The 16,359-nt window shown below is 44.6% G+C and overlaps 1 pseudogene; it reads right to left on the bottom strand.

Annotated features, from left to right (window-relative positions):
- Positions 1–3,940: 3,940 nt before the first annotated feature.
- LOC126249875 (5S ribosomal RNA) lies at positions 3,941–4,058 on the bottom strand (annotated as a pseudogene).
- Positions 4,059–16,359: the final 12,301 nt, after the last annotated feature.

Below are 16,359 nucleotides of genomic sequence, written 5' to 3'. Positions count from 1 at the left end.
GAAACCTACGTCCGAGGTGATGTTAGTCAGAGATAACTTTTATGTGGACGAGAGTTGTAAGCGCAACGAAGAAATTCAATGCGCCTACAATACTCTTTCTCAGAAGAAGTCGCTTGCTGGCTCTCGTCCTGTAAGGACGTGAGAGAACAGCTTGTGGCTCTCGTCCTGTAAAGATGTGCGAGAACAATTCTTGTCTTAGTTATTGAGAGTACGGAACGCGACGACATTGTTTTGCGTTCAGAAGTGTTTCTTGCGTGACGTGATTCACGAGCTTCGGAAACTGATTTTCTGAGCAGAGACAAGAACTGATAGACGCGTTTAACCGTGAAAAAGGGGTTAATTGAACTTTATTGAAGAAACTAGTGAATATTGGAGTTGACTTTCAAATAGCTGGAACTAAAAGAAGAGTGGATAGTATATCGAAGGACTACACTCAATTAGTCTCGAGTAGGACACAATTACACTACTTCACGAAGATAATACAATTACGCTGAAGAGTCAAGTTGTCGTAATTGACAAGAAACGTAATTTTAATAGAACTGACTTTACCAACCAACTGCGAGTGCGTGTGGTGCGAAAGTTATAAAGTATTTAGTGGCCAAGGAACAATAAACTGTTCGTTCCAAGTGAAATATCAAGCGTGGACTACATTATTAAATGATTTAATCAATGATAGTTAACCAACGACTGTTCCGTAGGGACAATGTAATCTGAATATCAAAATACCTACTTTATTAATAGAAAAGAGAACTTTTGAACATTTTTTTTAACATTACGGCGTAGGTTAACTCACACGTGATCAAAGAGTATATGTGGATCTCGCTTCATACAGATTCAACAACTCTATAGCAACGAGCCAACTACGTACGAGAAGACTGATAATTACAATGTTTCCTCGCAAGTGGTGGTGTGTACGTTGCGGATGAGATAAGATTTAACAACTACTGCATATCCGAGCAATGAATCATTCAATCTTAAATGAGAAGAAGCATCCATCGTACGAGTTCGCATTTCTGTCTCCCGTTCACCAACGGGAACCTAAGTCATCGCGCATCGTGTCTCAACACCATTGCGAGAGCTGTGGCAGTAGCAGCTCTACGGCGTCGAAAATATCAGCACGCGGTTGGAGTGCGGGGACGCCACAAGAGGTACGAAGCAACTTTCAGCTTCGTCAGTATTTCCGCAAACGATGTAAATGCCTGTGGCTTTGGTGCAGAACTGTACTTCAGACTGTCTCCAGAACCGTTAACGTATCCTTCTCTTTAAATTAAGTAAAGAGCATTTAATATAAGGTTCTTGCTGTGACTGTATTCAGGCGGTTGAACTTAATACTTACTTTGTGCTTGAGTCTTAAAGACCCAGCCCAACTTCATCAAAGTTATGTCAACGGCTGACTCCAAGGGAAGAGGCGACAATGCAGCTGCTATTAAAAAAAAAAAAAAAAAAAAAAAGAAAAGAAAAGTGCACTACGTTCTTCCTTGAAAAATCTCCATGCTCACTTTACATTTAAGAGTCTCTTCTGTCGTCTTCATAAACGGTAGTCCGCAGCTCGCGGTCGTGCGGTAGCGTTCTCGCTTTCCTCGCCCGGGTTCCCGGGTTCGATTCCCGGTGGGGTCAGGGATTTTCTCTGCCTCGTGATGACTGGGTGTTGTGTGATGTCCTTAGGTTAGTTGGGTTTAAGTAGTTCTAAGATCTAGGGGACTGATGACCATAGATGTTAAGTCCCATAGTGCTCAGAGCCTCAGAGCCATAAACGGTAGTCAGATCTGGTCGTCTAGTGGTTGAACACTAGGTGGTGGGGGGATTGAATCCCTATCGGACAATAGAATTTTTCTGCCTGCCTTTAAAGTAGCGTTCATAATTCCGTGAAGAGTCGCCTGGAGCAACGCGTGATTCGGATTCCACGTTAAATGCAGGTCCCCATTCCATGGTTGGGTTAATGGAGTAGATTAGGGACACGCAAGTCACCAAAGTGGCGCCCAACTGTAAGACTTGTACTCGATCATTGAGCTACACGAAATTATTATTCACCAATCGTACTACTTTATGACATTTTGGTGTAATATCATGACCCTAATAACACCATAAAAATTTAAGAATTTTTTGATCTGAAGTTGTCTCATATCGAGAGACAAAATGCCGATTCCTCTCTTAAGAAAAGTGCTTTACAGCTCCTGAAGGTTTCTCAACAAACTGAGTGTACTAGCACTGTTCGAGTACACAGCCAGCATATCAAAACTTCTTGCACCTGAAGTTTCCATTGATTATCTGGATGAGTTAATGATTGGTATCCAAGGGGAGAGTCATGTTTGTCTACTCATAGATGCATGACGCAACGTAATACAGAGAAAGTTAAAGCGTGGTATATTATATAGTCGACATAAGAGCGCCGCAAACGTAATTAAAATTTTTGTATTATAACAAGTAATAAATCTGGGATCTAACTGCACTAGCGGCCAGTGCAAACAAGAGCAGAAATGCTTATAGACGAAACAACTCCGAAAGGGCTATCAACAAAGTCGATTACCGTTAAAACTGGTGGCAGTACAAGGTGGCTTGGGTTTAAAACTGCGAGATAAGCCTAGCCGGTGTCGTAATAATATCAGAGTGCCCACCTAAATAATTACAGGGAAAACTTTTGACTATTAAATGAGAGATGAATCACAATTACTTTGATTATTCCGATTAAATTAGTGACAAAGCAAATGTCACTACACTAATATAATAAGGCCTTGGCATATCTGACACAGGGGTGGGGGAGAAAGAAGTTAATTACTGTGCAAGTGAATTAAATGAACTCACAAAGTCACCAGTGACTCTCATGATATTAATTGAAAACAGATAGTACCACAGAAGGGAATACGTCACATCAGTGGCTGGAGTTGAAAACAAACTGTTTATTGGTATTAACACAAAATTCTTCAGATTGAAGCTAGAGGTAATCGAATTACTATCAAATGACTTTAATGTCCCTACACGCCATCTTGCTGTTGCGCTTGATCTCACCATAGTACTTCAGGTGAAGGCTGAAGAGGCCGTAAAATCAATCATTGACAGGTCCAATAAGCTTGGCATGGGCTAAGTGCACATCATCCCCACTCAGGTGGCTCAGCAGGCCGGCAGAGCCAACGGCGGGTCTCATCATGGAAGCCAGGTGGCGGGGGATCCTCAAGATCGACTGATTACTGTTCGAATGTTACTTAAAGGGAAACTGTGCACTGTCGTATTTTGTGTCTCTTATTAAATTCAGATTGGCTGGGCTCCTGATGTTCCAGGACCCAACCGATAGAAATACTCCTTAGAAAGCACTAGTCCCCTTCCTCTGGCTTTTAACTAATCAGGTATACCCTATCATCTTCCAGGGAAAAACGTCACTTCACTCTCTCTCTATCTCTCTCTGTGACCAATGAGTCAATCTTCATTGTCACCGACCGAGGTGGCTCAGTGGTTTGCACACTGCACTCAAATTCGGAAGAACGATGGTTCAAACCCACGTCCGGCCATCCGGATTTATATTTTACAGTATCTCGTTAATCGCTTCAGGTAAATACCGGGATGTTTGTTGTGAAAGGGCACGGCAGATTTCCTTCCCAGTCCTTCCCTTATCCGATGGTACTGCTGACCTCGCTGCTTGGTCCCCTCCCTGTGAACAACCAACCATCTTCATCGTCGCTAATATGTTTCTCTCTCTAATCTATATTCTATTTACGTTAGGCAATCCTGCAAGTTCTTACATTAGCACTCCGTCTTCAGGCCACAAGTGGCCCATCGGGACCATCCAACCACCGTGTCATCCTCAGTTGAGGATGCGGATAGGAGGGGCGTGTGGTCAGCGCACCGCTCTCCCGGTCGTGATGATGGTTGTCTTTGACTGGAGCCGCTACTATTCAGTCGAGTAGCTCCTCAAATGGCATCACGAGGCTGAGTGCACCCCGAAAAATGGCAACAGTGCATGGTGGCCTGGATGGTCACCCATCCAAGTGCCGGCCACGACCGACAGCGCTTAACTTCGGTGATCTCACGGGAACCGGTGTACCCACTGCGGCAAGGCCGTTGCCCTAGTTCTTACCTTACGTAAACATTTATTTTATGCAGAGTCAATATATTCAGTGGTGTCTCACATTTCCAAATGCCCAAAATTGTGGGACCGAGATGTTTATCTCTGACGTCTAGTGCTTTCTGGATGAACAGTCGACTTTCTACAGTTGAGCACAATAGTGCCTTGTGTTAAAAAGTAAAGCTTCTGACTCTACTCACAGGCTTTAAAATGTTTTCTCCAGGAGTTTCAGGTATGGGAGATCCTATCTGTGTTACTTCAAAACAAAGCTCGACATGCTGGTGCTCCACTACAGAAACATGGCTGATGACCGGAGGGCTCTTGATTCTCGGCGGGCCTTCTTCCAATTGGCTCAAGGGGTGCTGGCCACTCTACTGTCCCTGGCTGTCTGCGTGCTTTTCCCACCATTCAGAATGCTTTCGCCGTTCTCTTACGACTACAAGCCAGTTACCGACAATCACTAGTGGTGTTGTTTATCATATCCCATTATGTTAATTAACTATTACGATCAAATTTGTCTTTCATTATAAATATGCATAGACCAGATTGGGGGAAGATGCCCAACTTTAGGTTTGGAGGGTAAAGACGTTAGCTAGAACTGGGAGTTTAGATTCTACACTAAATTGATGTTCACTGTGAGAGGTGGCATGAGCCCCCTCTCATATTTCTATCTTACGATTTTCCTCTCTAATTGCATGCAGTGAAAAGTTGCTATTCCTTCACACGCGGGCTTCCCACGCAGCGTCTCTCGTCACCCGGGTGGTTCGGTGACAGGCGGGCTCTGCTGATCTTGAAAGGGTAAGCCGACAGGTGTGAGGGAGTCGAGTGAATGCTTTCCAGACGCCGACATTGTAGAATAGCAGCAGACACGCCCGGAGGTGCCTGAAGTAGCGGCTGGGCTAGAGGTTCCGTTCCTTCGCAAAAACTTAGCGAAAACACTTTCTGGCGGGCTACCAGCGAGGTGTGGGAATGACTTGTGTACCCAGGCAGTTGTGGCGGGCCAATTCCCACGCTTTCTGCAAAATCGTAACTGTGATGGGCTTGCTCACGGCGTAGCTACGTGACGTAGCAAAATCAGCGCAGAAATTGGCGCCAAAAGCTCCATTGGTGGAATGGTAGTGCTCCGGTAATAGAGTGGAATTTTCCGCCGGTTTTCGAGTTGCTGATTGGAACGGTTAACCACGGCCACTGTCGTGGTGGCGGGAATGTTCTGTGTTCGGTTTGTATGGGTGCTCTTGTGGGTAGTCGGCTCTCGCCTTTCAGTCTAAAATCGAGTTTCTGGCAGATCGAGCTCCATCCAAATTGCAGACAGTACACAGCCTTTTTAGCATTTGGAAGATGTTACCGGTTTCGTCGTCTACCATTTGGTTTGAACATTCATTCGGGGGCTGGACGGCATACTAAGTGATAATTTGAAACGTCATGTCACCAGCTATGTGGACGATTTGCTGATCGCGGAGAAATCTTGGGGAGAGCACAATGCGGTCCTCGGTGAACTCCTTGCGACATTCAAGGTATACGGAGTGACTATCAATATCGAAAAATCGAATTTTGGGACGTCCTATGTCAAATTTCTAGGACATATCATTACGGGTGAGGGCATTGCGCCAAATCCCGAAAAGATCGAAGCGATTGAAAAGTTTCCCATTCCTACGACAAAGAAGCAGTTAAGGGGGTTCTTGGGGATCATAAATTTTTACAACCGCTTTATACATGTCAAAACTCAGAGCAGTCCTAGGTTGCATCAACGTACAGGAAAGAAGATTCCTTGGGAATGGGATGTGGCGGCCGAATCCGAATGGAAATCATTAAAATTCGCATTATTACAAGCACCCATCCTCTCACACTCTAATTTAGCAGAAGAGCTTTGCATTGTAACGAACAGTTCATACTCAGGTCTGGGTGTCATGGTGTTCCAAGACTATGTACATGAAGGAAACAGGGTGTGGAAGACAATTGCGTTTGGTAGCAGAGTACTAGCCAAGAGTGAGAGGAATTACTCAGTAACTGAGTTAGAGGCACTGACCACTGTATGGGCGTTTGAAAAATTCAGATACCTTCTGTTTGGTCGCAAGACGAGGGTCTACACAGACCACAAGGCACTCGAGTTCCTGATGACTGCAAAGCTTAATCACAGGCGGCTCATTAGGTGGCATCATATCTGCAGCAGTACAACTTTTCGATAGAATATATCCCCGGCAGTCAGAACATTATTGCAGACGCCTTATCATGGTCACCGATCGGATTTGAGCACAACATGGAAGAAGATCTGGAGGAAAATCACTACTGCCTTTTCTATATGCAGAAAGTAGCCTTTGAAAATTTTATTACCTGTAGTATGCAGGACATCAAGAAGGAGCAAGACAAGGACCCTGCCCTAGTGTTATTGAAACAGAAATGGATAGACAGAAGACACGCCACAATCAGGCAGTTGTACCTCTTGCGGAAAGACATAATTTTCCACCGAAATTATGCCAATGACACCGAATGGGGGTATGCATCCCTGAACACCTAATAAACAAGGTTATATGGCATACTCACCTCAGCTATGGACACTTCCGACCACGCAAGTGCAATCTCAAGCTAAGGACCATGTGTTACTTTCGAAACATGGAGCGTCGAATTCGGAGGGTACTGTCGATGTTTAAAGACTGCCAAAAGGCTAAGCACACCACTGTGAGCATGCAGGCACCATTGTACCCAATCGTACCGACCAAATTAAGACAAATAGCAGCAACAGATTTGATGGGGCCTTTGCCAAGAACAAGAAGAAGATAGATATACGAGGGGCGTTCAGAAAGTAAGTTCCGATCGGTCGCGAAATGGAAACGACTATGAAAATCCGATAAAGCTTTGCACAGATGTGTTGGGTAGTGTCTCTAGTATAACCCCAGTTAGCATCACGTCGCTCTTCTCATTTCTGAGCTCGCAGTGAGTGCGTAAAGATGTCTAGAAAATAGTGTCTGCCGCCAAGTACGAGGGCCTGGTGAGAAATTTCACCTGAAGCTATGCAGCTAACATTACGTAACTGTCGTGCTGTTTCTTCTTCAAGACAATTCTCAGCCGCATTCTGCCGGGGCCATGAAGATGCTCCTGCATCGTTTTCAAATGGAAATGTGAGATTACCCACAATACAGTCCGCAATTGTCTCCCCCTGAGTTTCATCTCTGGTCACATGAACCGCTGTCTTTGAAGACAACATTTTGACACAGGCAATGAGGTGTAGGCCAGCGTGGAGAATTGGCGGAAAGCACTGGCGGCTGCCTTCTATGATGAGGCTATTGAAAAGTTGGTACAACGCTATGACAAAAGTCTAAGTCAGAACGGCGACTACGTAGAGAAGTAGCTGAAAGGTGTAGCTAATTGTTACAAGTAAAACATTTCTGATGTTCACTGTGGTTTCAATTTGGCAATCAATCGGAGCTTACTTTCTGAACAGGCCTCGTACTTACGTATTAGTGTTTGTTGAACTAACGTCCAAATACGTTACCATTACGCCACTGAAGAGGGCGACAGGACGAACTGTATCACGAGCCCTAATCCGGGATTTCCTACCACAGGTTGGTCATGTGAGTAGAATTATTTCTGATAACGGGCCACAGTTTAAGTCAATAACATGGAAGGAGACGTTGCGTGGATGTAAAATTGATCCCATTTTTATATCTTCACACCATCTGATCTCGAATGCTGCAGAACGGGTTAAAAAATGGTTCAAATGGCTCTGAGCACTATGGGACTCAACATCTTAGGTCATAAGTCCCCTAGAACTTAGAACTACTTAAACCTAACTAACCTAAGGACATCACACACACCCATGCCCGAGGCAGGATTCGAACCTGCGACCGTAGCAGTCCCGCGGTTCCGGACTGCAGCGCCAGAACCGCTAGACCACCGCGGCCGGCTCAGAACGGGTTATTAAGGAACTCGGAAACTTGTGCCGGTTGTACTGTAACAAACAGCACATGACATGGGACGATTTCCTTAAAGACTTCTAGGAGGTGATCAATGAGGCACCCCATGGGATAACAAAATTGGCATCCATTACAGTACTGTAAAACCGGATTCGTAAGGACTTGATAACCGAAGTCGTAAACTTCCCACCAAGGGCGCGAACGGAGCACCGAGCCATAGTGGATTTGGCTCTCAAGAGGATACGAGCTGCAGCAGAGGTCAGGAAGAGACGTGCCGACAGGGGAGCTCGTCTACGACACTTCCAAATTGGACAAAGGGTGCTCGTGAAGTCTTTCCGACTCTCTAACAAACAAAAAAATGAAATGCCAAAAATTCTATTCTGTTTACAACGGCCCGTACCGTATAAGGAGAGCAGCTCACCACAATGTTTGTGAATTGGAGACGCTGAAAGGAAAGAAGTCCATAGGACTCCACCACATCTCCCACATAAAGGAGTTCGTGGAATAGTAGTAGTGTAAGTGGTGTATATAGTAGAACGGGCAAATACATGAACCTTGCTATAGTAGTAGTGTAAGTGGTGTAAATAGTAGAATAGGCAAATATATGAACCTTTCTTCGGGGAACAATAATCGTTGCATTAATAGATTAAGATTGCTAAAGTATTAACACGCTGCGTTGTCTCGCATAAGAATTTACTGCTGCTATCCTTTTTTTGTTTCTGTTCGCGACTTCCAATGTCGATGGAGTAGGAGACACTATCTTTCCATGAGCAATGTTTTAGTCCTTTCCTGTCTGGTGTCCATGTTGAGGGATAATGATGAGTGAGGAGATGTCGCACAAACGGGCGCATACAAGAACGTGCTCTTAGAAGCGTCCTGAGAAGTCGTGATACGCTCCATAGCGGCCACAACCAGTTCGTGAGACGTTCATACCAATGCTTGCAGGCACGCGTCAGTGCACTGCAAGATTGTGGTATATTGCGTGATTTCGAGGATGAACATGGGCAGTATAGTTTTAACAGTGATGCGCCAGCATCGTTGTCTTTCAAGTCGGGGTGAACCTGCGAGCGTTTGACTCCAATGGTGCCCTAGACGGTAGAAATGCGGGCATAAAGCCTACCATGCCAATGTGCTGGTTGGGGATTTAGCGCGCTGCCTGTGACTGTCACAGATGAATAATCAAGGAATTATACTTGGAGATTCGTGACATACTCTGTAGCTGGCGTGTGTTGGGCGACTGAATCCGCAACAGGAACCAGTCCTGGCTTGGTCATATTACATTGCCTCTGGAAAGGTGTGCTTGGATCGCGGATACCGCATAACACAGAAAAAGAAGTTGCAACTATAATTTTATTGTCTTGTATAGCCATGGCTAACCCAGTCTCTGGAGTTTCAGTGAGGCGTAGTGAGAACTCGGAGGCCATGTCGTACGGCGCGCACATCACTGTCGTCAATAGCGGCGAGCAGCGAGACATCTCAGCGTAACAGGAACTATGTAAGAGTGTTGAATAAGGTAATAAATAAATAAATAAATAAATAAAATAACATATTATAAAATAAAAGAGAGAGAGAGAGAAAAGAGAGAGAGAGAGTACCATATACTAGGATATGTTAAAATTTAGGATTTAACAATAACTAGATCCTTAATATTGTGGTGGTTTTCTACCACAAGTGTTTGGCGCGCGCCTGTTGGGATGCTATTTTTCAGGTCACCAAACCACAGACCCGAGATGGAGGGACGACGGGCAAAGCGAAACTAGAATAGTTGCATGTTCTTTATGGCACAGTAAAACTTAGTCCTGCATAACAACATAATTTAATTATAAGACATAGAATGCAGATCGTTGGCAAATGGTAGTTAATTCTTGAGCATGTCTACTGTCGATCTATATAATTAATAGTAATATTAGTGCGGGCCCGCACATTTTGTTGTTCATCCAATACACAGCATCAGTTGTCACACATCATGTACAGTATGGAGATCGTGCTTTACACAAATATACAGATAAATTATTTCCATGTCTAGATTAGATACACCAAGATTTTGTTATAATGATAGCCATAGATTAATAACTATAAAATTAAAATAAGAGTGTCTGAAATGGCAGACCATCAATTTGTCACTATGTAAATTTATTATAACATAAAAGGTCATGGGAAAAAGTTAGGCATAAGATTTTTGTCAGAACTGTGCAGATGACGGGAATCGTGGCAATGTAGAGGCCGGCTGGAGCAAAAAAAAAAAAAAAAAAAACAAGAGGTCATCGGCTATCTGCAAGAAGGGGAGCGTTAGCGCACCACCTGACGAGAAGGGTGCGGCAGCAGCCGGTCCTACAAGCTGACAGTCACCGGGCCGTATACCTGAGGGATTAGGCGGCAGACAGCCCTCGCCAGGCCACAAGCGAAAGTGTGGCTGGCCGTTGACACTGACACACGACCAGTACGCAACAGCCAGCTACCTCTCTGGACGCGGCAGCCGTTTGGAGGGATTCCCTGTGGCAGACCACGTTGTCGTGAATACACGAAGAAGATCACATATGGTGTCAGAACCTGCGCCTCATGTGCCTCAGGACAGAAAGGGACACTATGTACTCACCTGTTTGGGTTTTTACAACTCACTAGCATTGGCCAATCTGCATACACAAAGCAGTATCGTGCCACAAACTCTAACAAATGAATTGTCTCATTTCTAACTTCTCCTCTCTATTAGAGAGCAGTTGTAGCAATCGTCGCTCCTAGTTCGATCCTGTCTGAATGTCCTCACACACTTGTGGAGTCACTCCACATGCCATCATCCCCCGTCGAACTTCAATATTTGGAAATGTAAAGTACTGTCCAGGGAGAGAAGAGATCTGGACTAGTGATGCATCCCAACTAGTAGGCCTCAGAGACATTTAATCGACATGAGGAGAGCCTATCACTATGTCTTCCTACCGTACTGCCGTTATCATATGTGTGGGTCTGACTGCAATCTCAACAGCGTACTGCAGATGCTCCAGCACTCCCTATTGCTGTTGCAACAACGTAGCAACAACACCCGACGTTTACCCCCTATGTGATGTCAGTACTGTGGCCCCATTCCAAAAGCCCCCCTCCGATGCTCAAGACATGGAACCACATGCATCAATGCATATGACTCAACATACCAACCCCCTCAGAGAAACTAACGAATTTGTGAAGTGCTTCGAATATTTCTAACAATGTGATTTAGTGCCTCATTCTCACCACAGTCGTGAACATTGTGCAATGTGCAAGGACAACTTGACGCCCCATGAGCCTTGTTTTTTTTCTTAAATTTCTTTCTGTAGTATTGTTTTTGTAATGTATGTTATACCTTGGGTGTGTTTTACACTGTAATTCTTATGTAAGTGATAGAGTAGGGCGCACAAATTAGAAATTACTGTATTGTTCTCCACACCATGTTGTTTTTTTTTTTTTTGTATTTTGTATTTATTGTTCTGTGTATGCAAACAGTGTGCCTGAAGTCCCCATAAACTGAAGCAGATATCTCCACTGTCATTGTGAATGGACCATCAGTTCAGGGAACATTTTGTAAAGGTTATTCTTGCTTCAGGGAGACAGAATGAATCGGAGGTTGTGATTAGATTCTGAAAGCTCACAAAGATATTATTAACTTAAATAGTATCATGTGTGATTGAGTTCAGGTTAGTTTAATGATTCAAATTGTTGCAACATCTTGGGCATTTAATTGCGGAGCACTCCTATTCTGATTGTAAAGAATAAACTGCTCCATATTTGGCTCACATGCCCAGGCCATATTTAGAGCGTGAATGTCTGTGAGAATCAGTGTTTGGAAGGGGCTCCCTGGGTGTGTATGTGTGATGTGAGTGTTAGAGTTCCATATTAAGAAGGTGAAGTTGACTACATCATAAATAATTCTCCCTCTATGAGCTGCATTTTTCAGTTGCAGTGATTTTTTTTATAGAGTGCGGCATGTGGAGTCAGTATGCAAGATTGTTCTTGGGCGATTGACTCACTACCTTGCTCCTAAGTGAGCCAACCACTCACCAATTACAATCTAAAATGGCGTAGGGGCTATGAGAGGTGGCATGAGCCCCCTCTCATATTTCTATCTTACGATTTTCGTCTCTAATTGCATGCAGTGAAAAGTTGCTATTCCTTCACACGCGGGCTTCCCACACAGCGTCTCTCGTCACCCGGGTCGGGTAAGCCGACAGGTGTGAGGGAGTCGAGTGAATGCTTTCCAGAGGCCGACATTGTAGAATAGCGACAGACACGCTTGGAGGGGCCTGAAGTAGCGGCTGGGCTAGAGGTTCCGTTACTTCACAGAAACTTACCGAAAACACTTTCTGTAGGGCAACCAGCGAGGCGTGGGAATGACTTGAGTACCCAGGCAGTTGTGGCGGGCCAATTCCCACGCTTTCTGCAAAATTGTAACTGTGATTGGCTTGCTCAGGGCATAGCTACGTGACGTAGCAAAATCGGCGCAGAAATTGGCGCCAAGAATCTCCATTGGTGGAATGGTAGTGCTCCGGCAATAGAGTGGAATTTTCCGCAGGTTTTCGAGTTGCTGATTGGAACGGTTAACCACGGCCACTATCGTGGTGGCGGGAATGTTCTGTGTTCGGTTTGTACGGGTGCTCTTGTGGGTAGTCGGCTCTCGCCTTTCAGTTGGAGTAGGTTACAACACTGAGCTCTCGCTGCTCTGGACAGCCTGCCTTCTGTTGGCTGTCTAATATACTTTTATTTGAATGTAACTGTTTAACGAAGTTGCTGAAGTTTCGACTTCAACGTAACTTTCTGAGTACAGTTGGCAATTGAGCATTCTGCGTACAAGTGGCCTATGATGTCTGTCTTGGGCAGTTTTGGCTAAAGTTGACTGTATCGGAGTTACTGGGTGACTTCGCTTGTGAAAATCAATCACTGTACCGTCAGTGATTGTGTGGGGAGCCTTCTTCGTCTCCCTCAGAGGCGCGTTTGTATTGATAGGAAGTCTTTAGTCTGGAACAACCAGACCAGGACCATTTGTTTCGGGCTATACTCTATACATTATCATCTCCACGACGGGACGTCGAAGCAACTAGCCATCGCTTCCAGTACGCCAGATCGTGTCCTTGCAGCTAAGAAGACAGCTTGGTAATGTATGTCCGCAGCACCGGCAAAGCAGGCATTTTTGCTAGGCGATAATCAGAGCTCAGCAGAGCGCGCCTGTTCGTCTTTTCTAACTTTGTTCTATCTTGGGTGTTCATTGTCTGAGTTCTCACTAATGTAGCAGCAATTAATGTTGGGTTAGCTGTGTGTCTCTCTTAAGATCTGAGTGGCAAGGAATTGGCTCCACATACCACTTCGTCATAAACCTCACAATCTAGTTTAGGGACAACTTCACCTTCACAGCGTTTGTTTGAGTATCCAATTTGAGCCAATTTGATGTATTGTAAATGTTTCATGTGTTTTAGTTTATTATTTTGTGTTTAGTCTTAATAAATCATATTGTTATTTTGGACAAAACTTTCATTCCGTTAATCGGTAGAGCAACCCTATCATTTCTCACTATGTTAATGAAACCTTCCTTTATTTAACTTATTTATCAAATTAAATTATTGCAGGTGCCAAACTCTTTTCTACTCCACTTGCCTGGTTGATTACAGTCAGTTCGTGTATCTTTTTAATCCATGTGCAACAGCAACAGTCGGAGTTAGAATAGGTGGGGGGGGGGCTTAGAGCATCATTTACATATGTAGATTCTAGAAGAATTTAGTGTTAAATACACTGCTAGCCCCATCACCTCGCAACTGAGGAACCTATTCTACGTACAGATCAACTGGTATTACGCTAAGTTAGATGCGTTTTGAATTTTTTACTAATAACATAGATAGGCATCTCACCCCGAGTAACGGGATGAGATGGTAGTTATACAGGGTGTTACAAAAAGGTACGGCCAAACTTTCAGGAAACATTCCTCGCACACAAATAAAGAAAACATGTTATGTGGGCATGTGTCTGGAAAAGCTTAATTTCCATGTTAGACCTCATTTTAGTTTCGTCAGTATGTACTGTACTTCCTCGATTCGCCGCCAGTTGGCCCACTTGAAGGAAGGTAATGTTGACTTCGGTGCTTGTGTTGACATGCGACTCATTGCTCTACACTACTAGCATGAAGCACATCAGTACGTAGCATCAACAGGTTAGTGTTCATCACGAACGTGGTTTTGCAGTCAGTGCAATGTTTACAAATGCGGAGTTGGCAGATGGCCATTTGATGTGTGGATTAGCACGGGGCAATAGCCGTGGCGCGGTATGTTTGTATCGAGACAGATTTCCAGAACGAAGGTGTCCCGTCAGGAAGACGTTCGAAGCAATTGATCGGCGTCTTAGGGAGCACGGAACATTCCAGCCTATGACTCACGACTGGGGAAGACCTAGAACAACGAGGACACCTGCAATGGACGAGGCAATTCTTCGTGCAGTTGACGATACCCCTAATGTCAGCGTCAAGAAGTTGCTGCTGTACAAGGTAACGTTGACCACGTCACTGTATGGAGAGTGCTACGGGAGAACCAGTTGTTTCCGTACCATGTACAGCATGTGCAGGCACTATCAGCAGCTGATTGGCCTCCACGGGTACACTTCTGCGAATGGTTCATTCAACAATGTGTCAATCCTCATTTCAGTGCAAATGTTCTCTTTACGGATAAGGCTTCATTCCAACGTGATCAAATTGTAAATTTTCACAATCAATATGTGTGGGCTGACGAGAATCCGCACGCAATTATGCAATCACGTCATCAACACATATTTTCTGTGATCGTTTGGGCAGGCATTTTTGGTGATGTCTTGATTGGGCCCCCTGTTCTTCCACCTACGCTCAATGGAGCACGTTATCATGATTTCATAGGGATACTCTACCTGTGCTGCTAGAACATGTGCCTCTACAAGTACGACACAACATGTGGTTCATGCAGGATGGAGCTCCTGCACATTTCAGTCGAAGTGTTCGTACGCTTCTCAACAACAGATTAGGCGACCGATGGATTGGTAGAGGCGGACCAATTCCATGGCCTCCACGCTCTCCTGACCTCAACCCTCTTGACTTTCATTTATCGGGGCATATGAAAGCTCTTGTCTACGCAACCCCGATACCAAATGTAGAGACTCTTCGTGCTCGTATTGTGGACGGCTGTGATACAATACGCCATTCTCCAGCGCTGCATCAGCGCATCAGGGATCCCATGCGACGGAGGGTGGATGCATGTATCCTCGCTAACGGAGGACATTTTGAACATTTCCTGTAACAAAGTGTTTGAAGTCACGCTGGTACGTTCGGTTGCTGTGTATTTCCATTCCATGATTAATGTGTTTTGAGGAGAAGTAATAAAATGAGCTTTAACATGGAAAGTAAGCGTTTCCGGACACATGTCCACATAACATATTTTCTTTCTTTGTGTGTGAGGAATGTTTCCTGAAAGTTTGGCCGTACCTTTTTGTAACACCCTGTATAGGAAGTATACTCCAGCGCTGGTTTTGTGGACTTACGATACAATGTAGCTAAACACATACTTGGCAAAACAAGTTTAATACACTGGTGTCCAAAATTGAAGCAAAAAACAGAAATTTTGCAAAGCTGCGTTTATTTTGCCACAAAACAGTATAATCAGGTGATAGTGAAGTAGAAACAATATAAAGAACACAGAACGTAAGTAAGTGCAACGTGTATAACGTGAGACAAATATGTTCTTCGTTTTTTCCAAATTAACGAATTTACACACACATTCCGACAGATGGTTATTGCACTCAGTATTGGTCACTGGTCTGAAAAATGGCGGGGGATGTTCTGAATGGTGTGATCGATCTCATGTTGAGGCAATAAATCCCAATCTTCCTGAAGAGCTGATCGAATGTCTTGGAGAGTTGTTGGTAGATGCTGACGTGATGCGACCCATGTCCCTCATACATTCCAGACGTACGCTATATTATTCACATCAGGAGAGCGAGCAGGCCACGCCATGCGTGCAATATCTTCCATATCCAAGAAAACATCATCCACGCATGCTCTCTGAGGTCGAGGACTATCATTCAGATAAACGAAGTCTGGCACCACAGGGCCTCGCAACAGCTACACGTCAGGTCTCAAGACCTCGTCACGATACTTGACAGCAGTTTAACCTTGCCGATTTAACCGCGCTGTTTCATGAAGAGGGATTCGAGTGGTCAACATTATCACTGCCCACACCATTAGGGATCATCCTCGATATCATTCTCTTTCCACAATGGTTGTGACCCGAAATCATGTTCCACGTACCCTCCAGATATGCATCTGTCGAGAATCACTGTCCAGAACAAATCAGGACTCATCTGTGAAGAGAACATTGGCCCTCTGTCCGACCGTCCAGGTGCCATCTTGACTGGCAC

This window comes from Schistocerca nitens, chromosome 3 (genome assembly GCF_023898315.1).
Source record: "Schistocerca nitens isolate TAMUIC-IGC-003100 chromosome 3, iqSchNite1.1, whole genome shotgun sequence".
Taxonomy (NCBI): Eukaryota; Metazoa; Arthropoda; class Insecta; order Orthoptera; family Acrididae; genus Schistocerca; species Schistocerca nitens.
Note: the sequence above shows the minus strand (reverse complement) of the source record. Positions and strands in the feature narration are given on the sequence as shown.